General features: G+C 38.7%; 1 protein-coding gene and 1 pseudogene across 3 annotated transcripts in view; one reads left to right on the top strand and one right to left on the bottom strand.

Annotated features, from left to right (window-relative positions):
• The window catches only part of ARMH3 (armadillo like helical domain containing 3), a 176,520-nt gene that overhangs the window by 93,246 nt on the left and 57,612 nt on the right, over positions 1-25,662 (top strand). The gene's annotated exons all lie outside the window — the stretch shown is intronic.
• On the bottom strand, positions 2,843-3,142 carry LOC125148117 (cytochrome c oxidase assembly protein COX20, mitochondrial-like; annotated as a pseudogene).

Here is a 25,662-nt window from a genome sequence, read left to right as displayed (position 1 = left end):
ATTTGAATCAGGCTGAATTAACTTGTAAGCACAGAAATGGAGACTCCACATTTTTTTCTGTACGCATCTGTTGTGTTTTGTGTTTTAGGTTTGCTCATTCCTCTGCTTGTTTAGAGGTGGCATAACATAGTGATTAAGAGCAGGGTCTCTTAAGAGTTAAGTTGTCTGAGTTTGAGTCTAAGCTCTACCACTTACTTTGGACAAATTCTTTAACCACTCTTTGCTTTTCCTCATGGAATGGGGGTCATTGTTGAGATGATTAAATGACAATATATGTAAAGCACTTGGAATAGTGCCTAGCATACCACCAGTGCTATATAAGTATTCATTGTTATCATCTTCTTAAAAAGTTGTTCTTAAGGTGCAAGTCTGGAGGTCTTACCAACCTTGGTTCTAATGATCTGCATGGGACTTCATTCTAGACAAGCAACTCCCTTCCATATCCAACTGTATTCATTTCTCTTGGCTTTACTCATGTGGACTTAGAAGGGACCAGAAATATAGAATGATACCATTTACAACCTGACATCAGGGGCCCCATTGGAACTTAGGTTGTCAGTCTGTATCTTGGCATCATCATTGGGAAAATAGTTTGGACAGGGAGAGTTTATGTTTTCCCTCACTTCCAGCCCTTTGAGGAGATATTTGACCAAGAAACTTTGGCTTTACTATTTTAACACTTCCTTCTTCCCATTAATGTGGTTAAAGAGAATGTGCCCAAAAGGAATATGCTTATAACTGCAAAGATACTAATCAATGTGTTCTAATGTCTGATTGGAGGGATTATAGATATTTTAATTTTTTCTTACATTTTAATTTATTAAAAACATTTGGCTGTGGATTTTTTTTTAGATGCCCTTTATTTGTAAGTTGACAAAATTCCCTTCTATTCCTAGTTTATTGAGTGGTTGTTTTTTTGTTTTTTTTTTTTTTTTTTGTCATAAAAAGGTATTGGGTTTTGTCAGATGCTTTTTCTGTGTCTATTGAGATGATTTGTTTCTTATTCTATTGATACAACTATATACATTGATTTTCACATGTTAAACCAGCCTTGCATTCCTCGGATAAAGTCCACTTGGTTAAGGTGTATAATTCTTTTTATATGTTGTTGGATTCAGATTGCTAGTATTTGCTGCATTTTTGTACCCACATTCGTCAGAGAGATTGTTCTGTAGTTCTCTTTCCTTGTGGTCTTTGTCTGGTTTTGACACCAGGGTAATGGTGGCCTCATAGAATGAGTTGGGGAAATGGTCCCTCTCTTCAGTTTTTTTTAGAAGACTTTAAAGGATTTAGAGATTCTTTAAATCTTTGGTAGAGTTCATCCATGAAGCCATCAGAGCCTGGACTTGTATTCACAGGTAGTTTTTTAAAAATAGTAATTAAATCTTTTTGCTTGTTTTATAGGTATGTTCAGATTGCCTGTTTCTTTTTGAGTTGGTTTCAATAATTTTGGGTTTTTTTCTTGTTTTTTGAAAAATATTTTAATGTTTATTTATTGATTTTGAGAGAGAGAGAAAGAGTTGAGCAGGAGAAGGGCAGAGAGAGAATCCCGTGCAGATTCTGCAGTGTCAGCACAGAGCCCAGTGTGGGTTTCAAACTCACAAACTGTGACATCATGACCTGAGCGGAAATCAAGAGTCAGTTCTTTAACTGACTGAGCCACCCAGGCGCCCCTAGTTTCCATATTTGTGTCTTCCTAAGAATTTGTCCATTTCATCTAAGTTGTCTAATTTATTGGCATACAGTTGTTTATAATGGTACTTTATAATACTTTAGTGTTTCTGTAAGGTGAGTAGTAATATTCTTTCATTTCTGATTCTAGGAATTTGAATTTCTTCTCTTTTATCAGTCTAACTAAAAGGTTTGCCACTTTTGTTGATCTTTTCAAAGAACCAGCTTTTGGTTTTATTGGTTTTCTTTTTTGTTTTTCTATTCCTTATTTCATTAATTTCTACTCTTTATTATTTTCTTCCTTTTGCTTATTTTAGGCTTAAACGTCATAAAAAAAAAACAAAACCCTCAATGTTACATTAGTGTCAGGTGTACAGTATAATGATTGACAAGTCTATATAACACGTCTATATGTTATGCTCAAATTTTACATGGTAGAAATAATATAGGGTGGGGATGCCTGGGTAGCTCAGTTGGTTAAGCATCTGACTCTTGATTTCAGTCAGGGTCATAGGATTGAGCTCCCCATTGACCTCTGTGCTGAGTGTGGAGCCTGCTTGAGACTCTCTCTCTCCATCCCTCTCTGCCTTTCCCTCATGTTCTCTCTCTCTCTCAAAATAAATAAATTAAAAATAATACAAGGTATATTCTCTGACCCCAATAGAATGAAATTAAAAATCAACAACAAAAAGAAATTTGATCAGAGAATATATCTTGTATTATTTCTGTCATTTTAAATTTTTGAGGTTTATTTTATGGCCTAGCATATTATCTATCCTAGAAAATGTTCCATATGCCCCTGAGGAAAATATCTATTCTGCTGTTGTTGAGTGTACTCTTTTCTAGATGTCTGTTAGGTTTAACTGATTTTTAGAGGTGGTCAAGTTTTCTGTTTCTTTGTTGATCTTCTGCCTAGTTGTTCTAGCCATTATTAAGGAATGGGTATTAAAGTCTCCCAATTTTTATTAGGTTTTTATTTTATTTTATTTATAACTAACACATAACATTATTTACTTCACTGAAAGCCTTATGGTACATACCAGGTTTAATAGAATTGACCTCAGTTTTGTTCACACTGACTCCAGTGAGTTGTATTTGGGTTTTCTGTGCTTGAGACTGCTTGATTTCTGCTGTTGCTGTTGGTTTGTTTTCTTTCAGGATCAAGGTGGGTACATTCATATAAAATCTTATTTTTAGTTCCTTCTCTGGCAATTCTTTTCTCAATTTTTAGCCTTGCATAATTATACTTAAAATGGAACCAGCTTCCTAAAGCCACCAAGATAAATCTTCCTACTCCAACATCACATGATCTTCTAATTCTACTAAAATGCCCAAGGGCAGCCACAGAAGATCCTAATGAACCATACAATATTGAATCCCATGCACAGGGAATGTTTTCCACATCTAAAATTCCTAGGAGCTTAAAGGGCTTCCGCTTTGCTGGTTTGCCAGGCAGTGGTGTGGCGGCCATGGGCTCTAGTACCCAATTTTTATTGTTAAATTGCCTCAGCTTTTATTTCTGTCATGACATACCTTTTTTCATTCTTTTACTTTCAACCTATTTGTATCTTTGAATCTAAAATGTGTCTCTGGTGGATAGCATATAGTTGGATCTTGTTTACTTTAGTCTGACAGTCTCTGCCTTTTGATTGGGTTATTTATTCCACTCACATTTAGTGTTGTTGTTGATATAATTGAACTATGTCTGCCATTTCATTTCTAGTTTGCTGTGTGTTTCATGAATTTGTATTCCTCTGTACCTTTATTTTTATTTTTTTAAATGTTTGTTTATATTTGAGAGAAAGAGTGAGAGTGTGAGTGGGGGAGGGGCAGAGAGAGAGGGAGACACAGAATCCGAATCAGGCTCCAGGCTCTGAGCTGTCAGCTGTCAGCACAGAGCCTGACGCAGGACTCCGACTCGTGAGCTGTGAGATCATGACCAGAGCCAAAGTCCAGCGCTTAACTGACTGAGCCACCCAGGTGCCCCAACTTTTTTTTTTTAATTGAAAAAAACTTTTATTTTAGAGAGAGCATGAGTGGGGGAGGGGCGGGGGGGGGAGAGAGAGAGAGAGAGAAAGAGAGAAAGAGAGAAAGAATTCTAAGCAGGCTCCATCCCATGGCCCTAGGATTATGACCTGAGCCAAAATTAAGAGTTGGACACTCAACAAACTGAGCCACCCAGGTGCCTTTTCTCTGCACCTTCTTAACTGCCTTCTTTTGCATTAAGTAAATATTTTTCAATGTAGCACTTTGATTCTTTAATGATTTTTTTTCACTGTTTTAGTTACTTCGTTAGTGGTTGCTGTAGGGTTTACCATATACATAAACATCTTAACTTATTGGAACCACAAACTGTTTAGATTATACTAAATTCCAGTGAGATACAGAAACATAACTCTTCTGTAGCTCTAAATAACATACACATGCAACACTCACTTCAGTGACCTTTATTTGCCAAAAGCACACTAAAAAGGAGAATTTCATGTATTTCCTGAGGAAGTAAGGATGCATTAGAAACAGGACCCTAATTTTATTTACTTTATCATGTCTGGAGCTAAGACTAGGTGAGAATGGGGAAATAGTCTGTTTAGAGTTTAGATACATTTTGTTAAGAGATTCTGTCACAGGTGGGTGTTAAACACAGCATTCTAGATCCTGCTCCATTCTTCGGTGAGCTGATAGCCTACGGCTCAAAATATATTGAGCTCATTGTCTCTTGATGCTTGCATGTTGAGCTTTGTAACAAATAAAGAGTATGGTGCAAAAGGAATAGCACTAATTGGTAAATGTAATTTTGAGAGAAGGACACAGTAGTTTGATGTGGAATGGATGAAGGTGTGTTCATTTATGTCTGGAGTCAGTGTTGATTTGTGGAAAATCATCTTGTCCTGTGCTCCATCTTTTGCATCTCATTTTCTCCCACCAAGGTAGGGGCTGCTAATTGTGGCCTGTTTTTATTCACTCAGATAAGGGACTATTTCTGGCATATGACTCCTAGGAGAAAAGCCAACCTTGAACTCAGCCCTCTGTCCTGAATCAAGCTCTTGGACTGTAAAACAGGACCTCCTTAGTGGGCCCCAGGTGCATGCTCTGAGAGTGTCAATTGAGGCCTCCCAGGTGTGGGGCCTCAACTTTTGTCAACACTGGGTTTTATAGGAATGTGAATAGCCAACTTAAAGGAACCTTGTAAATGGTGAGTTAGTTGGAAGAGATCTTATACATATCTGGTGACCTTATTTTGAATGCTCTTTTGGAAAACAATTAGTCTTTTTGCTTGTTAATTACATTGATGTTTTTCTCTTTCTTTTTTTTCTTCTTTTTTAAAAAAGTTTATTTATTTTGAGAGAGAGAGAGAGAGAGAAGGGTAGAGAAAGGGAGAGACAGAATCCCAAGCAGGCTTTGCTCTATTAGCGCAGAGCCTGACATGGGGCTTGAACCCACAAACCTTGAGATCATGACCTGAGCTGAGATTGAAAACTGGATTCTTAACAGATGAGCCACCCAGGCGCCACGATATTTTCCTTCCTTCCTTCCTTCCTTCCTTCCTTCCTTCCTTCCTTCATGTTTATTTAATTTTGAGAGAGAGAGAGAGTGCGAGCTGCAGAGCGGCAGAGAGGGAAGGAGACAGAGGAGCCAAAGCACGTTCCAAACTGTCAGCACAGAGCCTGACATGGGGCTCAGACCCACAAACTGTGAGATCATGACCTAGCTGAAGTTGGATGCTTAACTGACTGAGTCACCCAGGTGACCCTATTTTTCTCTTTCTTAATGAATTATGGCAAGTACTTAACTTGAACATTTTGGAGGTGGTTTGGAGGGACTGTTTTTGTGACTGAGCCAGTGATACTAGAGTAGCTGTTTCTGGGTGACTAGAGGTAATTAAGAGTCCTGGGCCTTGAGGTAAGTTGAAAGGGCTTGATTCTGAGCAGACAGTTGTAGGTGAAATTGGCAGTTTCTTCCAGAGTGTTCTAGCCCTTGGTCCCAGGTGTGTGAGTGAATGGCCCCCACGTGGTAGGAGAACAAATTCTCTCCTCTTTTTAGGTCCACAGTCCTTCAACATTCTGTTTCTCTAAATGTGTATATACACAGCAAAGTCCTGTTGTTTGTGCTTGTGCCACCGGTAATTAATTGGGTCTCCTTTCCTGTAATTCTGTGGTGTGGTAAATTAACTTCAGGTTTTTAAACTTAGCATTAACTTTTTTATGGCTCTCGGAGATGAGCCATCTGACATATGTCCTTTATTCTGCTAGTCTTTTAATCAGCAGATCCTACCCTGTGCCTTTTCCAGTTTCTTATTACGTAAGCATCAAAAACCTGGGAAGAGAGAGATTCAGAGAGAGAAAGAATGAGTAAGCGAAAGGGTGGTATATTTGTGTGAGATAGACTTGAGATCCTTTCTTTAGAAGCCTCTGGTCTTAGGAACATTTCTTTATTCTTCTGTTTCTGTCACTGCTTCCTTGTCTTTACATCTGTTTCTAAATGCTAGGAGTTGAGAACCAGAGGGGCAGTCAAGATGACCTAGAATTACTGCTGTTTTAGTAGGTCAGGAAGAAAGGTATTTCCAGTTGATTCATTAGATAATTGGGTCAGAGGGTTGGGAAGGGGCTAGAGTCTATAGCAGTCCAAAGCCTATCTGTCACTCCTGGGCCTTTGCTCTTTCCCAGCCAGCTCTTCTCCTTCTCTGGCTCTCTGGAGATGGCCTGCTTCTGCTGGTACAACTGTCCTTGGTCCTTTAGGGATGTGCTGCTCCCTAATTGTCATTGATCCCAAGGTAAGACAAAAAGTTTCATTTTCACTTGAGAAAAGGTTGATTTTTTTTTTCTTCTTGAAAAGGAACTCTCACTAGGTAGGAAGTATAGACACTTAATCATGACTTAGTTCACAAATGCTGGGGCTTTAAAAAATTTTTTTTAATGTTTTTATTTATTTTTGAGAGAGAGAAAGACAGAATACTAGTGAGGGAGGGACAGAGAGAGAGGGAGACACAGAATCCAAAGCAAACTCCAGACTCTGAGCTGTCAGCACAGAGCCCAACGCAGGGTTTGAACTCATGAACCGTGAGATCATGACCTGGGCCGAAGTCAGATGTTTGACTGAGCCACCCAGGTGCTCCTTACAAATGCTGGTTTCTAATTGTAACTTCTATAAATCCTAGCCACAAATGGGATCAATAGGCATAATTTAGATCCTTAATTCCTTTCCTTTTTCCATCCAACATCTAGGGCACTTAAAAAAGTCTTTTAAAATTGTGGGCAGTTCTTTACCTTATCCCTTAATTTTCTCTCTCCATTTTTCTTTCCGAAAAATTGGGCTGGAACTCTGGTCATATAACTCAGATATTCTAACTCTGTAGAACACAGTAGATTGTTAATCTGTTAGTGGGTTCTAGAACCTATTACAATTGGGTAACAATATATCATCCTGGTCAGCCAACAGGCTTCTCTTCAGTAGGTGAAATTTTAGTTTTCTTTGGATTATTGTGAACAAAAAGAGGAGTGTTTTGGGCTCCGTAGGAGCGTGATCACTCTAATTAAATTCTCAGATTTATACCAGATACCGCATACCATACTTCGTCTTTTCTATGGGACTTTGATCTTACAGATTAGCGGTGCCAGGATCACAGAACCTTAAAAGCTAAAAGAACTGAAGAGGCCATCTACTCTGGTCTGCTTCCCAAAGCAGAAATCTCACTTATTGGGGTCACAGCCTGCCTCTCCTTGAATACTTAGTGAAAATAGTGCTTAATACTTTAGGATATAGACTATTCAGTTTTTTAAATAATGAGAATCGTAGGGCATCTGGCTGGCTCAGTTGGTGGAGCATGTGACTTGTGATCTTGGGGTTGTAAGTTCGAGTCCAACTTTGGGTGTAGAGATCACTTAAAAAAACAAAATCTTTGTAAAAATGATGAGAATCTTTTCCTCATGTTGGAATCTTCCTCTTTATAACCTGAACCTTTAGATGTAACACCAAAAAATGTACTCTGTCTTCTATATATTAACTTCTTCAAAGGGCTAAGATGTATACTACTGCCTTTCTGTACTATCCTTTCTTCCTTCAGTTGTTATTCATTTGTCATGGTTTTTTTTTTTAATTTTTTTTAACGTTTATTTATTTTTGAGACAGAGACAGAGCATGAACAGGGAAGGGGCAGAGAGAGAGAGAGAGGGAGACACAGAATCTGAAACAGGCTCCAGGCTCTGAGCTGTCAGCCCAGAGCCCGACGCGGGGCTCGAACTCACGGACCGTGAGATCATGACCTGAGCCGAAGTCGGATGCTTAACCGACTGAGCCACCCAGGCGCCCCTGTCATGGTTTTTAAAATATCTGGCATACTGTGATTGTCCTTTAGATATATATTTAAAAAAAATTTTTTTACATTTATTTATCTTTTGAGAGACATAGAGCACAAGTTGGGGAGGGGCAGAGAGAGAAGGAGACACAGAATCCAAAGCTGGCTCCAGGCTCTGAGCTGTCAGCACAGAGCCCGACGCGGGGCTCGAACTCACAAACCGTGAGATCATGACCTGAGCCGAAGTCGGACGCTTAACCGACTGACTGAGCCACCCAGGCGCCCCGATAGTGAAAATCTTAAACAGGCTCCACGCCCATCTCAGACAGTGAGATCATGACCTGAGCCGAAATCAAGAGTTGGACATTTAACCAACTGAGCCACCCAGGCACCCCTGAACTTTTCTTTAACCTAAATGAAACTCTTTATCCTTACTATATTGTTTTAACTTTATTTATTTTGAGAGAGCGAGAGCAAGCAGGGAAGGGGCAGAGAGAGAGAGACAATCCCAAGCAGGCTCTCTGCTGTCAGCGCAGAGCCCGACACAGGGCTGAGCCTACGAACCACAAGATCATGACCTGAGCCAAAATCAGGAGTCAGACACTTAATCAGCTGAGCCACCCAGGCGCTCCACTCTTTATCCTTATTAAATATATCTTGTTCATTGCAGCTCATCATTCTAGTTTATCAGGATATTTTTTGAGTCCTGATGATGTCATTCTGTGTATTGGTTTTCTTTTGCAGCTTTGTATCATCAGCACATTTGATAACTATGCCTTCTAAATTTTTGTCCAGATGCTTTGATCTAATCCTGACTCTGCTACTGATTTGGTGGATGATTTGGGAATATTTTCTCTCCTTTTTGGGTTTTGGCTTGCTGCTATTATATAAAATGGCCTCAAAAACTGGGGGGAAAAAAAAACCTCCTTAAGAATCAACTGCAAAGCTCTTTGTAAAGAATAAATTTGTGAAGAAAAAACTGTGGGTGGGGAATCATCAGCCAGGGCCAGACTAGAAAAATAAAATCCTTTTATAGAAAAATCAGAGACAACAATCTTCATAGAATGGTTCAAGTCTTCCTCTGTCCTCCTACTCTCCCAAAACCCCAAGAGGGAATTTACCAGTTGAAATAAATTAAAAAATAATAACATAAAAAAGAAAAAAAAAGAAGGAAAAAAAGATTGTTGCAAGTGTTAGTTCTTATTATATTGAGAAATTAAAACCTAACAGAGAACATTGAAGAGGCGGTTTGGAGTGAGGGTAGGTGGGAGAGCTTTACTGAGAAAGAAGATGCTCTTTACTGTTTTCTCTTTTAATTAGTAGTAAGCTTGGTGGTCACAGTAAAGGCTCTTCTGAGTTGGGGTCCATAGGGAGAGAAGGAAACTCACTGCTGCCTGCTATTTCTCCTCTAAACAAGCCTTGCCTTGTGCATTGCCTCTCCCCTGGGTTCTTAAAGAAGGTGTGTGATCATCTAAAACTGAAACTGAGGCAGCGTTTTAAGCAGGCAATTAATGACATGGTAAGAATTTTTAGCTTCAGTACATTAATTGTTAAATGAATTGTGTCTGCATTTTACTGTCATTTTACTGTGATATCAGCCTAATTACATGTATAGTGTTACAGAGTGGAAGATAATAATAAGCAGAATTATGCACTCAGTGATCAGACTTCAGGAATTTCTAACACTGAAGAAAGATTTTCTTCTTAAACTGTCTCTTGCTGTTCTTTTTATGTGTAGGTTTTGATTAATTTTACCTCGACTATGCATTTCTCCCTGGGGCCCAGATATTGTGCATGCTCTAGCAAAGTGGGCTTCTATTGTAAGAGGTTTAATGAGATTTTTTGTTCTAATTGGTTTCCATATAATTTCTTTTAAAACCAATAACATGTGAGGGGGATGTCAAACACAGGGTGCAATAATGTATTTTCACTGCCCTGAACACCAAAAAACATTAATTTCTCTCTCATTTGACATTATTTTCATATAATGAAAATTCTCGATCTCAAGGAAGTTCCAGAGACAGTGGTTCTCATTGATCTCCCCTTTCCTTTATTCATCCCTGAAACGGCAGCAGGATTGCTTACCTGTAGTTGGAACTCAGTCTGGGTAGAAGGGAGTGAAAGATTTCTGACTAGGGTTTTGACTGTGCATCATCTTCCTTATGGGATAATTTTCTAACTGGGATTCAGATAGGGATGGATTAAAGACTGTTCCTTTGCCCATTTAATCGGAATTAATTTCCTACTTGAAAAATGTGAACTATTTGATAAGTTCTAAAAAGTACTATATTAATGTGTATTTGTAATAAAGCTTGATCCTAAAATGAATATCTGTGAGCCACTCACACTAATCAATAGAATGTTACCAACTCACTGAAAACCTTTCTATTTTAATTATACATATAGTAAAATGTGCAAAATCGTAGGTGTGTAATTGGACAGCTTTCTACATTTGTATATACCTCTGTAATACCATCCAGTTCAAGACCTAGAGCCTTCCCATTGCTCCAGAAAGTGCCTCGTGACTCTCCTTTTCCCCAGAATTGTGCACTTTTCTGACTTCTTTCACCATAAATTAGTTTTTCCTGTTTTTGAATTTCATGTAAACAGAATCATATAGAAAATCCTCTTTTGTGACTCTCTTCTCACACTCAATAAGTTTTTGAAATTCATCCACTTTGTTGTGCATATTATTTCATTCCTTTTTTAAAAATATAAACATTTTTATTATTTTTTTAAGTTTTATTTATTGAAGTAATCTCTGCACCCAACATAGGGCTCAAACTCACAACCCTGAGATCAAGAGTCGCTTGCTCAAGCCAGCCAGGGCCCCCCAAATTTAAACAGTTTTGAACTCTGGTAAAAAAAAGATATAAAATTTACAATCTTAAGTGTTTTTAGGTATACAGTTTAGTAGCATTAAGTGTTTTCACATTGTTCTACAATAGATCTCTAAGGCTTTTTCATCTACTCTATACCCATTTAAAAAACAGCCCCCCCCCCTCCCATTTCCCCTCCTCCATGTCCCTGGCAACCACCATTCTACTTTCTGTTTCTATGAATTTGACTACTTTAGATATCTCATATATGTGGAATCAACACAGTATTTGTCTTTTTGTGACTGATTTATTTCACTTAGCATAATGACCTCAAAGTTCATTCATTTGGATCATATGAAAGGATTCTCTTCCTTTTTAAGGCTAAATAACATTCCATTGTATGTATAAACTGCATTCTGTTTATTTATCTGTTGGTGGACATTTGGGTTGTTTCCACATTTTGGCTGTTATGAATAATGCTGCTATGAACATGGGTGTGCAAAGATCTAGTATATGTAGTTCATTCCTTTTTATTGCTGAGTAGTATTTTATTTTGTAAATATAACACAGTTTATTCTCCCCATTTCTTTATCAGTTGGATTCTCTAACCTTCTAGTCTTACTTGTTATCTTCTGTGCTTCTTTCTTTCTCTTGCTCTTTCCTGTGTTCATTCCCTTCACTGGCTCCCTTAATACCTGCAGAATAAAATTTAATCTCTGTAGCATGGCATACAGTCCCATTCTTTTTAAAAAAATGTTTTTAAGTTTATTTATTTTTGAGAGCGAGAGAGCAAGCAAGCACAAGTGGGGGGGGGGCAGAGAGAGAGAGAGAGAGAGAGAGAGAGAGAGAGAGAGAGAGAATCCAAAGCGGGCTCCAGGCTTTGAGCTGTCAGCACAGAACCCACGAACTGCAAGATCATGACCTGAGCTGAAGTCAGTGCTCAAATGACTGAGCCACCCAGGCACCCCATAGTTCCATTCTTAATATGCTTTCTGGACTCTGTGTCTTCACCACAGCTATGCCAGACCACATAGAGTTCTCTGGACAAAACAATGACACTTATAGTTGTCTGGACAAACAGTTTCCTACTCCAGACCCTACACACACACACACACACACACACACACACACACACACACACACACACGTTTCCTCCTTGCTTTAGATGTCCTTCCCCAGCTTGTCAGCTTACCTCCTGAAATAGTACACGTTGATCATTGCTTTTAGAGCCAGGTCTATCCATCCTACAGTAATAACTATTTGTGTATCTTTTTTACTAGGCTGTGAGCTCTTTGAAGGCAGGCAGCATCCATGTCTAACTCCATAACACAGTGCCTGTGTTCATTGAATATCTGTTGAACATAGATCTATAAACAGAGTTCTGCTCTTTTAGACAAGTGGGTATTCAGGATACTGGCTGGGCCTGATGTGGAATGGGCTGGGAATAATATTAATTCCTTTACTGTTGGGCTGATGAATATTAATTCATTTACTGTTGGGAGGGAACCCATAGAACAATCCAGAGACCACATTTCAGAGAATCACTGAACAAAAGTGCCAGTCAGACTCTCCAAAAGAGAAATGACTGAAAGCCAGAGTGAAAGAGTTCAGAAACAGGTCATAGGTGCAAGCCAGGGATAATACAGCAAAAAGGTTTGGAGAGGAGGGTAAGGATTAAAATCTAGAGGAAAATGCCCTAGGCCAAATAGGGTGTCTACAACAGCTTTTCTCAAGTTGTGAGCATAGTCAGGGTGAAGTGTGAAAAGCATGACTTTCTCTGTACAGTTGAATAAGTGTTGAATGTTTCATGGGATCCATCATTGGAGGTCAAGCAGGTCAGTAAAGAGAAAACCATTTTGATACAGCCAGCAGATGCCTGGGACTCTGTCACGTGCTTTAACTTATAGGAGTTTGCTTAAAAAAAAAGAGAGAGAAAGAGAGCCCTTCAAGACTAGTAAATAAAGAAAAAAAAAAAGCTAGAAATGGGAATATTAAGGGAAAGACTTAAAGTGCCGTGAGCTTCCTTTGCAAAGAAAAGGGCAGTTCTTCTGGTCTCAAATATGGCCAAGCAGAGAGGGTGGCTGGGAAGGAGGAGATAAGAAGATAACTTTCTTATACCTTCTTAGCTAGTGTATATCACTTTGTCTTTGAAAATTGAAGGCATTCAGAATTATCAGCCTGTTGGTATTCTTCAGACTGGTGAAGCTGTTGGGGCCTAGGGAAAATGGGTCATTGTTTAAAGAAGGAATGAAGAAAGGAGGGAGAGGAGAGAAGGATGGAGTAAAGGTTTCTTTGAGCTAAGTTTCACTGCAGTGATACGTGCATCCCCTTCTACCCTTTGCTTATTCTGAAATCAGAAGCTCTCTTTGCCCCTGTTGTCAATTATTGAGGATCTTCTCCTTGGGTTTTGGTAATATCTGTGACCCATAATTGTCACTCCTAGTGCTGTTTTCTTTTCATGAGTCATTTAGCAATTATTTATGGATTTCACTAAACTGACCTAGATGTAGAACTCTTGTGGTTAAGACCTCCATGCCTATTGACATGTACCTCAGCTCCATAACCCTTGGCTCTTTGGGTGTTCAAGGGACTGTAATTTGATTTGAAAAGCTCGGTGTTCTTTTTCTTCAGAAATCAGTGTTCTACTAAGGCTGACAATTCATTGTCTCCTGGATAATTTTGAGTCAGGATAACAAATTAGAGTTTGGGATACATTACAGATGATAAATGCGACTTCCTTAAAGGGAAATCCATTTGTTTTGCTTAGTGTTTCTGTGATTAATTACTTGCCAGATTAAATTGCTCCATAAAAATGCATAGTATTTTATTCGATTGCTCTTCATGGTGATTAATTAGGCCATACTGTTGCTTTGTATGTTAATTATGCTGACATTTTTTTTCCCTCTTCTCTAGTTTAATTAATACAGCATATACTTGAAAGATTGTTTTTGGGATGGGATACTATCTTAGGAAGAACGAAGCCCTGTGTAGCTTTTAGGCTGGTATTAAAGAGTAAGACCTCAAATTTTGTGTGCTCTCTACCGATCCTTGTCTGTATCTGTGACTTGCAGAAAGCGCACTAACTGCAAACGAGTCAGGAAGAGCTCTGCTTGGTTTCCCTGTAATTATTAAAGGTGATATACTGAAGATTCTTGGCTCAATTGAAAAGTGATTAAGAATATAGAGGAGAAGCTACTGATGCAATGTGTGGTGTAAAACAAGTGTAAAGCTAAATGCTAGTGTGTGGGGGTAGAAAGAGTTTGTTCCCTAGGCTGCTGCAGGGGGCCAGTGAGGAAATCAGGCATATTTAACATTTTTATTAATGATCCAGGGCTGAAAGTATAAACACTGTTAATGAAGTTTGTAAGTGATCCTGATTTGGAGATATTTCCTGCACCCAGGAGGGCGGAGAAATGATATAGATGGACCCGGAAGAGAAGCATCACAGTTATTCTATTGGGAAAATGCATATCTGCTTTGTAGAAATGACATGCATAGAACCAGGCAGGTTTTTTTTTTTTTTAAGTTTTATTTATTTTGAGAGAGAGAAAGCGTGGGCGATGCACATGAACTAGTGGGGAGGCAGGGCAGAGAGAGAGGAGGGGAGAGAGAATCCCAAGCAGCCTCTGCTCTGTTGCTGTCACTGCAGAGCCCGATGCAGGCTGTGTCTCATGAACCATGAGATCATGACCTGAGCCAAAATCAAGAGCTGAGCCACTCGGGTGCCCCCAGGGAGATGTTTTCAAAAGTAGATCTTCCAGCAGTCCACTCCTAGGTACTTACCCAAGTGAAATGAAAACTTGGATTGAACACATGTTTGCAGTGGCTTTATCCACACATTCTCTGGACACTGGAAATGACCCAAATGACCCTCTACTAGGGATTAAATAAATAAACTTGTCTACCCATATAATGAAATACTACTTAGCAATAAAAAGGAAAGAACTACTGATACATACAGCAACGTGTATGAATTCAGTTGCTTTATACAGTATGAAAGAAACTTGACTCAAAAGGCTACATAGCAGAGCCCTGGCTGGCTCAGTCAGTGGAGCTTGGGACTCTGGATCTCAGGGTTGTGAGCCTGAGATCATTTGAGCCCCATATTGGGTGTAGAGATTAGTTGAAAATAAAATCTTAAAAAAAGAAAAAAAGTCTACATAGTGTATGATTCCATATATATGACTTTCTGGAAATGGCAGAATTGTAGGGACAAAATTCAGATCAGCCAGGGGCTAGGGTTGGGACCAAGGGCACAGAGGAACTTTTTGGGTGATGAAATTGTTCTGTATCTTGATTGTGGTGTTTGATTATATGACTGTATGCATTTTTCAAGACTTGTAGATCAGACATTAAAAAGGGTAAATTTTACTGTATGCAAATTATACCTTAGTTTAAAAATTAGAAAAAAAAAAAAAGGGCACCTGGGTGGCTTAGTCGGTTAAGTGTAGGACTTCAACTCAGGTCATGATCTTGCAGTTCAGGCTCAGAGCCTGGAGCCTGCAGCCTGCCTGCTTCAGATTCCGTGTCTCCCTCTCTCTCTTCCCTCTCCCCCGCTCATGCTTGCTCTCTCTCTGTCTCTCTGTCTCTCTCTCAAAAGTAGATAAATATTAAAAAAAATTGTTTTTAATTAGAAAAAAGATGTCTTCACAAGGAAGGGTAGGAAACTTAGCTTTTGACCATTGCTGCCATACTTTTCATGTGGCAACTTATTGAAAACAATTTGAGTAACAGGAGCTACAATTAGAGGACTTGGATTTTCTTCATGTTGCTTCCAAATTCCAAGAGTTTTTATTCATTTTTGAGTGGAAGCAGAGGGAGGGTGGGTTGTGGTGGTTTTCCTTGGATGTTAGCGTAATTAAACATGTGCCCTGATAAGATTGTTTTGAAAAAGAAATCATAGATAAGGAGCTCTTGGACCTTGTTGATAGCCATGAGACATAGACAAGAGGATCATTTGCCCAATTTATGAGTTGAATCCAATTATATGAGGTTGTGTGGATTTAGTTTTAGGTTTTGTTTACTTGCTCTGTCTGGGCCCTCCCACTGTGGAATTGTTATTAGACCTACATAGTGCCCAGAGATACTTCTGTCCCAGAGCTAATCTCCGAGACAACTTCCACGCCTCTCTGCTTTTGGACTGGAGCAAGAAGCTTTGTCATGCTATGAGTTTTGTAAAGCAGGTTTGTACAATGTCAGGGACCCAGGGATAGGTGAACCACAAATGCTGAGCCATTGCTGATAATTGCTGTGCCTCTTTCCTCTCTTTCCCCCATGTCTCCAGTGATCTGAACTGTGTTTATCGTGCTTGCTTCTCATGTCCAACTTGGAGCACCTCCCTGAATGCCAGACTATTTGATCATCTATTCACTGTCCCTAAAAATAGTCCATTGGGGGAAATTATATAGTGGCAGAAATTATATGGTGGTAGACTTATTGCGCTACTTATAGCAGTAATACTCAGTACAGCTATGTGGCTGCAGCTTAGTGTGCTAACATGCTGACTACCCCCGAGCCGATGTGTGGCCATCATTCTGGCCGAGAGCAGGCAGATTACATTTAGCAAGCTGCTGATTCCCGGAGTGACTTGTTGAGCCAACACCGCTGGGTCTTTCAGTGTTTTCAGCTAAATGATTTTCAGCACTGGACATGAAGGGGCTGCTGTGCTCCCCAACCAAGACTGCATCTGTGGAAAACCTCATATTGATTTGTATCCCTATTTTTTAAAATCTGTCCCTTCTCCTCCTAGTGTGATAAATAATGCAGATACACTAGATGAAGTCTGCTATTGGAGCAGAACTCTAATCGTATTGCTTAGGGTTGAAATAAACTAATTTAATCAGAAATAGGACTTTCTCAAATCACCATCTATATCAAGTAGCATATTCTTATTCTGACTTGGCATGTTCACCAGTACTTGCAGGGTGTAGCAAGTAGCGATTTAAAAAGTTGTAACCTTGTAACAAAGGAAAGCTTTTAGTAGGGAAAGAAATCATAAGACAACATATAAAATTTTTGACTGGATGAATGAAACCTTATGAGATAAAGCTTATGGCAGCAGTGTATCATGCCTTAATACTGCATTTTTATGCCCTTTCTGTCCAAAAGGGACTTAAGGGGTAATTTACTGATGGTACAATAGTAGATACACAGCACTCCATCCAGGCAGGAAATGCAGGTCTATTTCGGCCAACTCTTAATTAGTCCGTGATTACTTATAATGTGTTTCCTGTGAATCATCTCTGTGCCTTTACCTCCTGACCTGCATTAATAGATAGTACCACATGACAGAACTTCATAGGGGGGATAGCATGGCAGTTAAGACTCTGGAAGAACATCTGAAGGCCCAGGTACAATCACGTTGTACCTGAGATAGAATGTGACCAGGGTAGCTGTGTTTCATTTGAAAAGCTCCAAGAGATGACAGACTACTGCTTACCATCCATTATTTGCTTCTGGAGAGTTTCTGAAGCATTCCCTCTCTCCTGTGCAGTCATGAAGGTCACTCCAGGAAGGAAGAGGCCACTCTCAGCACTAAACCAAACAGGAGTATTGAGCACATTTACCCACTAGGGTCTAGGGGCCATTGACTTTGGTCGAGACTGATGTTCTTCCTTCTGTCTGATCTTTCAAGCAAGGGCTTTATCCTAGATAAAAGAAACCCCTTTCCCCACCTCTTGAGTACGCTTCCAGAAATAATATTTACATGTAGAAGTATGTTCTGTTTTGGGATTTTTGTTTGTTTATAGTCATTTGGGAAATACAGAATCTGACATCTAACCCTGATTCAAAATTCTCAGCATACTAGCAAGTGAAGAGAACTTCCTTAACCTGATAAAGAACATCTATGAAAAACCTAGAGCAATCATACTTTTTTTTAAAATTTAATTTATTTTTTTTTTAACTTACATCCAAGTTAGCGTATAGGCCAACAATGATTTCAGGAGTAGATTCCTTAATGCCCCTTACCCATTTAGCCCATCCCTCCTCCCACGACCCCTGCAGTAACCCTCTGTTTGTTCTCCATATTTAAGAGTCTCTTATGTTTTGTCCCCCTCACTGTTTTTGTATTATTTTTGCTTCCCTTCCTTTATGTTCATCTGTTTTGTATCTTAAACTCCTCATATGAGCAAAGTCATATAATATTTGTCTTTCTCTGACTAATTTCGCTTAGCATAATACCCTCTAGTTCCATCCACGTAGCTGCAAATAGCCAGATTTCATTCTTTGTTATTGCCGAGTAATACTCCATTGTGTATATATATATATATATATATATATATATATATATATATATATATACACACCACATCTTCTTTATCCATTCATCCATTGATGGACATTTGGGCTCTTTCCATATTTTGGCTATTGTTGATAGTATTGCTATAAACATTGGGGTGCATGTGTCCCTTCGAAACAGCATTCCCTTGGATAAATACCTAGTAGTGCAATTGCTGGGTCATAGGGCAGTTCTGTTTTTCATTTTTTGAGGAACCTCCATACTGTTTTCCAGCGTGGCTGCACCAGTTTGCATTCCTATCAGCAATGCATGAGAGATCCTCTTTCTCTGCATCCTTGCCAACATCTGTTGTTTGCTGAATTGTTAATGTTAGCCATTCTGATAGGTATGAGGTGGTATCTCATTGTGGTTTTGACTTACATTTCCCTGATGATGAGTGACGTTGAACATTTTTTCATGTGTCGGTTGGCCATCTGCATGTCTCTTTTGGAGAAGTGTCTATTCATGTCTTTTACCCATTTCTTCACTGGATTATTTGTTTTTTGGGTGTTGAGTTTGATAAGTTCTTTATAGGTTTTGGATACTAACCCTTTATCTGATATGTTGTTTGCAAATTTGGATACTAACCCTTTATCTGATATGTTGTTTGCAAATTTGGATACTAACCCTTTATCTGATATGTCTCCCATTCCATTGGTTGCCTTTTAGTTTTGCTGATTGTTTCCTTTGCTGAAGCTTTTTATTTTGATGAGGTCCCAATAGTTCATTTTTCCTTTTGTTTCCCTTGCCTCTGGAGATGTGTTAAGTAAGCAGTTGCTCCGGCCAAGGTCAAAGAGGTTTTTGCCTGCGTTCTCCTTGAAGATTTTGATGGCTTCCTGTCTTACATTTAGGTCTTTCATCCATTTTGAGTTTATTTTTGTGTATGGTGTAAGAAAGTGGTCCAGGTTCATCTTCCTCCATGTTGTACAGTTTTCCCAGCACCACTTGCTGAAGAGACTGTCTTTATTCCATTGGATATTCTTTCCTGCTTTGTCAAAGATTAGTTAGCCATATGTTTATGGGTCCATTTCTGGGTTCTCTATTCTGTTCCATTGATCTGAGTGTCTGTTTTTGTGCCAGTACCATACTGTCTTGATGATTACAGCTTTGTAATACAGCTTGAAGTCTGGTGTAGCGATCATACTTAATGGTGAAAGACTGAATGCTTTTTGCCTAAGATTAGGAACCAAGTGGGGATGTCTGCTCTCACCACCTCTATTCATCATTGTGTTGGAGGTTCTAGCCAAAAAAAGAAACATAAGGCATTTAGATTGGAAAGAAAGAGATAAATTGTCTTCACTCTCCAGCCACATGTCTGTCCAAGTAGAAAACCTGATGGACTTTACAAAAAGCTGCTAGAAGGGGCACCTGGGTGGCTCAGGCAGCTAAGCGTCCAGCTTCAGCTCACATCATGATCTCACAGTTCATGGGTTTGAGCCCCACATCGGGCTTTGTGCTAATAGCTGAGAGCCTGGAGCCTTCTTTGGATTCTGTGTCTCCTCTCCCTCTCTCTCTGCACCTCTTCCACTCATGCTCTGTCTCTCATAAATAAACGTTTAAAAAAAAAACAACAAAAAAACACCTGCTAAAATGAGTGAGTTTAGTGAGGTTGTTTTCCCTTGGTAGTAAATTCCAGAGATGATGCTCAGTTCAGTTTTTTTTTTTTAACATTTTCTTTTCTTTTCTTTTCTTTTCTTTTCTTTTCTTTTCTTTTCTTTTCTTTTCTTTTTTTTTTAATGTTTATTTATTTTTGAGAGAGAGCAGCAGAGAGCAAGAGAGAGAATCCAAAGCAGGCTCCGTGCTGTTGCACAGAGCCCAGTACAGCGCTTGAACTCACGAACCCAACGAACCATGAGATCATGACCTGAGCCAAAGTCGGACGCTTAACTGACTAAGCCACCCAGGTGCCCCTCAGTTCAGTTTTAATTCTTCCTGTTAGTATCAGCAGCAATCTATCAAATACATCATTTCTTTATTCACTAAAGACTAAACATTTTGAAGGGAATTTCAACCTTTAGTGTTTTTAATTTTCCAGGACCCCATTATTATAATGATTTTTTTTTTAATTTAAATTCCAGTTAGTTAACATATAGTGTGATACTGGTTTCAGGAGTAGAATTTAGTGATTCATCACTTACATGTAACACCCAGTGCTCATCCCAACAAGTACCCTCCTTAAGGCCCATTAACCATTTAGCCCATCCCCCTACCCATCTCCCCTCCAGCAACCTCAGTTTGTTCTCTATATTTAAGAATCTCTTATGGTTTGCCTCTCTCTCTGTTTTTATCTTCTTTTTCCTTCACCAGATATCATATGATATTTGTCTTTCTCTGACTGATTTATTTCACTTAGCACAATACACTCTGGCTCCATCTATGTTGTTGCAGATTGCAAGACTTCATTCTTTTTGATCACTGAGTAATATTCCAGTGTGTGTGTGTGTGTGTGTGTGTGTGTGTGTGTGTGTGTGTGTGTGTGTGTATACCATATCGTCTTTTTTAAATTAATTTATTTTTAAATTTACATCCAAGTTAGCATACAGTGCACCAGTGATTTCAGTAGTAGATTCAGTGATTGATCCCCTATGTATAACACGCAGTGCTCATCCCAACAAGTGTCTTCCTTAATGCCCTTTACCCATTTAGCTCATCCCCCCTCTTGCAACCCCTCCAGCAACCCTCTGTTTGTTCTCTATATTTAAGAGTCTCTTATGTTTTGTCTTCCTCCCTATTTTTATATTATTTTTGCTTCCTTTCCCTTATGTTCATCTGTTTTGTATCTTAGCTTCCTCATATAAGTGAAGTCATATGATACTTGTTTTTCTCTGATTAATTTTGCTTAGCATCACACTCTTTAGTTCCATCCACATAGTTGCATATGTCAAGATTTCATTCTTTTTGATTGCTGAGTAATACTCATTGTGTATAGATACCACATCTTCTTTATCCATTCATCTGTCAATGGACATTTGGGCTCTTTTCATACTTTGGCTATTGTCGATAATGCTGCTGTAAACATTGGGGTGCATGTGCCCCTTCGAAACTGCACATCTGTATCCCTTGGATAAATACCTAGTAGTTCAGTTGCTGGGTCATAGGGTAGTTCTGTTTTTAATTTTTTGAGGAACCTCCATACTGTTTTCCAGAGTGGCTGCACCAGTTTGCATTCCCACCAGCAGTGCAAAAGAGATCTTCTTTCTCCACATCCTCACCAACATCTGTTAAGCCATATCTTCTTTATCCATTCATCAGTCAATGGAATCTGGGCTCTTTCATAATTTGGCTATTTTTGATAACACTGCTATAAACATTGGGGCGCATGTTACCCCTCCAATCAACATTTTTGTATCCTTTGGATAAATGCCTAGTACTGCAATTATTGGGTCATAGGGTAGTTCCATTTTTAATTTTTTGAGGAACCTCCATACTGTTTTCCAGAGTGGCTGCACCAGTTTGCATTCCCTGTAATGATTTAAAAAACAATTTTTTTTTTTTAACATTTATTTATTTTTGAGAGACAGAGCATGAGCAGGGGAGGGGCAGAGAGAGAAGGAGACAGAATCTGAAGCAGGCTACAGGCTCTGGGCAAGCTGTCAGCACAGAGCCTGACTGAGGGCTAGAACCCACAAACCATGAGATCATGACCTGAGCCGAAGTTGGTTGCTCAACCGACTGAGCCACCCAGGTGCCCATCCCTGTAATGATTTTTTACATTGAAGTATAGACCACAGAAAGAGCCAGTAGACCAGTAAGATGGGAAACATTTGCAACAAGGTCTACACAGCTTGTCCAGTATATTATAAGCTGTGTATAGCTTTATTTTCCAACAGGTGAAATTAATTTTAATAATGTTGTTTACCCAGCATACCCCAAAATTATTGTTGCAACCTATAATTAATATAAAAAATGGTTACTGGGGGGCGCCTGGGTGGCACAGTCGGTTAAGCGTCCGACTTCAGCTCAGGTCACAATCTCGCGGTCCGTGAGTTCGAGCCCTGCGTCGGGCTCTGGGCTGATGGCTCAGAGCCTGGAGCCTGTTTCCGATTCTGTGTCTCCCTCTCTCTCTGCCCCTCCCCCGTTCATGCTCTGTCTCTCTCTGTCTCAAAAATAAATAAACGTTAAAAAAAAAAATTTAAAAAAAAATGGTTACTGAGATATTTCGTACTCTCAGTATATTTTATATATTTAAAGTCTTTGAAGTTAGGTAGATACACTTACACATTTCAATTTAGATGATATATTTTCATTGGAAATATTTGATCTATATTTAGATTTCATAGAATTTACATTTGAAAAAGTAAGACTCATATACCCAAGTTGTTCCATACATACCTAAAAGTTTTCCAATAACTGTATTGAGTACCTAAAAATCATTGCCCTTTAACATTTGCATCCACATTGATAAATCTGGTTCATCTTTTTTAGAATTTATTTAACTTCTAAGCTACATCTGTCCAGATTAAGGAAACTTGCTAACTCTGTGTTAATATCAAAATCAAAGAGGTATGGCATAAATAGTTAAGGAGATTGTACATTTATCAGTATCAACAAAGCATTTTCCAAAATTTTCTTGTAGTGTGTGAAGCTAGTTAGTGCTGTCAGTTACAATTAGAATCCACTCCGTATAGAGGTACCTGGGTGGCTCAGTCAGTTAAGGATCCTAGTCTTTGTTTTGGTTCAGGTGATGGTCTCATGGTTCGTGGCTCCATGCTGAAAGCGTGGGGCCTGCTTGGGATTCTTTCTCCCTCTCTCTCTGCCCCTTCCCCGCTTGCATGTGCATGCATGCATGCATGTCCTCTCTCTCTCAAAATAAATAAATAAACTTAAAAAAATTCCATATTGATTCACATTAGAAAAATGTGTTAATGATATTATGGAAAGCTTCAATTTTAACGTAAATACCTGGCCAGGTAGGTCACACAATAAGCTTTTCCTTTTCTTGAAGTTTCAATTTTAACTCATTAATTAAAAGAAAAGTTTTGGGGGCACCTGAGTGGCTTAGTTGGTTAAGCGTCTGACTTTAGCTCAGGTCATGATCTCATGGTTCATGGGTTCAAGCCCTGCACGGGGCTCTGTGCTGACAGCTGGGAGCCTGGAGCCTGCTTTGGAATCTGTGTCTCCCTCTCCCTCTGCCCCTCCTCCACTTACGCTCTGTCTCTCTTTGTCTCTCAAAAATGAATAAACGTTAAAATTTTTTTTTTTAGTTTTTAATTATTGAATACTTGAAGGCATTCCTTTAGGAAGATTTTGAGTTGAAAATAACAGTATAGTAAATTTTTTGTAAACCTCACCTGAACCAATGAGCACTGGCAAAGAATTCGTGATCATTACATTGTCTTTAAATTCTCTCAGCTGTTCCATAAACTGGTAATGTTCATAGTTTTTGCAGGTATATACTAAATGATTTTAGTACTGTATCCATGACATTTACAGAATCTGGTTTAGAAAACTGCACACATATTTTTAATTTGTACCATACAGTAGAATGAAACAGAGGGGAAATTTCAGTTTTGTTTAAAAATGACAGTAGGGGCACCTGCATGGCTCAGTTGATTGAATGTCTGACTCTCGATTTCAACTCAGGTCATGATCTCGTGGTGGTAGGATAGAGCCCAGAATCAGGCTCTGCACTGGCAGTGTGGAACCTGCTTGGGATTTTTTCTCTCTCTCTCTTTCTCTCTCTCTCTCTCTCTCTCTCTCTCTCTCTCTCTCTCTCTCTCTCTGCACCTCCCCTGCTCACATTCTATAAATAAATAAACAAACTTTTTAAATATGGAGCACCATACATGTGATAGAATTTTTTTTTTAATATAGTCAGATTTGGGGTGCCTGCCTGGCTTAGTCGGTGGAGCATGTGACTCTTGATCTCAGGGTTGTAGGTTTGAGCCCCATGTTTGGTGTAAAGATTACTTTAAAAATCTTAAAAAAAAAAATTTAGTCCAATTCTTCATTGACAGATGTAGAAGATAAAAAATATCGATGACATGAGTTCAGGTTTTCAGTCTGCAAATTGACAAAATTTCTTTGTATGTTTGCAAGTCTTTTGAGACAAAGTATACCCAGAGTATTAATTGAGCAATATCATCCAAATCTAAAGAAAAGTACTTGTATTTTTTTTTCTTGTTAATACTTGTCATTTACATTTGAATCACCTGACCCTTGATATCATTAGAAATGTCTTATATACTACAGGCAAATTGATGGTTTAATTTGAAGATCTTTCACTTTTTATAAAGTGGTTCTTTTTTTAGTCTTTTCCTCGTAATTTTCTGAGAGAATATCCATAGCTGAAATAGTAATTTCTTTTACCATACTTCCATCTAAAAAATGGTATAGTGACCAAAAATACAAGCTCAGATCCTATTAAAAATCATTAAAATTTTTTGTTGGATATTTATCTATTTATTTAAGATGTTTATTTATTTTTGAGAGAGAGAGAGAATGAGAGTGGGGAGAGGCAGAAAGAGAGGGAGACAGTATCTGAAGTGGGCTCTGCACTGACAGCAGAGAGCCTGACATGGGACTCAAACCCACAAAACATGAGATCGTGACCTAAGTCAAAGTCCGACACCTAACCGACTAAGCCACCCAGGTGCCCCTTTTGTTGGAAATTCTGATTTCAGACAACCTATTTTGTTGATTCATTAGTTATTACATGTATATGTATATGTATATGTATATGTATATATATATATATACACACATATGTATACACACATATGTATATATATATACACATATATATGTATACACACATACATGTGTGTGTATATGTATGTATGTATAGTTTTTTTTAAATTTTATTTTATTTTATTCTTTATTTTTTTCAATATCTGAAGTTTATTGTTTAAAGCAGTCTTTCCACCCAACATGGGGCTTGAACTCAAAACCCTTAGATCAAGAGTCACATGCTCTACCAACTGAGCCATCCAGGAGCCCCTATTCATTCATTTTTACTGTTCTAATGTTAAGAAGAAATTTCTTACTCACTTTATATACATTTGCCAACATTTCTTAATAGTGTTTCCTTCATTATCTTGAAAAGGGTTTTTACACAACAAACAGGTTTTTCATTTTGCCTTGCTGAAGCAAATTGCATTTGCTGTTGATCATGAAACTAGCAATATACCTTTTTCCAGTCTCTCTCTCTTTTTTTTTAGTGTTCCAATACAGTACTGTCATTTGTATCTCCACTCAATTCTGAATCAGTAGTATGCCTTCACTTTATTTTATTATTTTATTTTATTTATTTTTTAAAACTGTTCATTTATTTTGAGAAAGAGAGAGTGTGAGCAGGGGCGGGGCAGAGAGAGGAGGAAAGCGAGAATCCCAAGCAGGCTCCACACTGCCAGCCCAGAGCCTGACATGGGGCTCGAACCCACAAACTGTGAGATCATGACCTGAGCTGAAATCCAGAGTCTGTTGCTTAATCGACTAAGGCACGCAGGCGCCCCTGCCTTTGTTTTAAACTTAAAAATCTATTCCTGTTTACTTCTTAAAACTAGAAATATAATCTAATTATAATTTCAAAAAAATAAATATATTACTCTAATTGCCAATTCTGATTTTATGGTATCACTGTAACTCCGTGGTTCTCAACT

Source organism: Prionailurus viverrinus, chromosome D2, assembly GCF_022837055.1.
Source record: "Prionailurus viverrinus isolate Anna chromosome D2, UM_Priviv_1.0, whole genome shotgun sequence".
In the NCBI taxonomy this organism is placed as follows: Eukaryota; Metazoa; Chordata; class Mammalia; order Carnivora; family Felidae; genus Prionailurus; species Prionailurus viverrinus.
The sequence above is the reverse complement of the archived record's forward strand: the minus strand, read 5'-3'. Positions and strand labels throughout refer to the sequence as shown.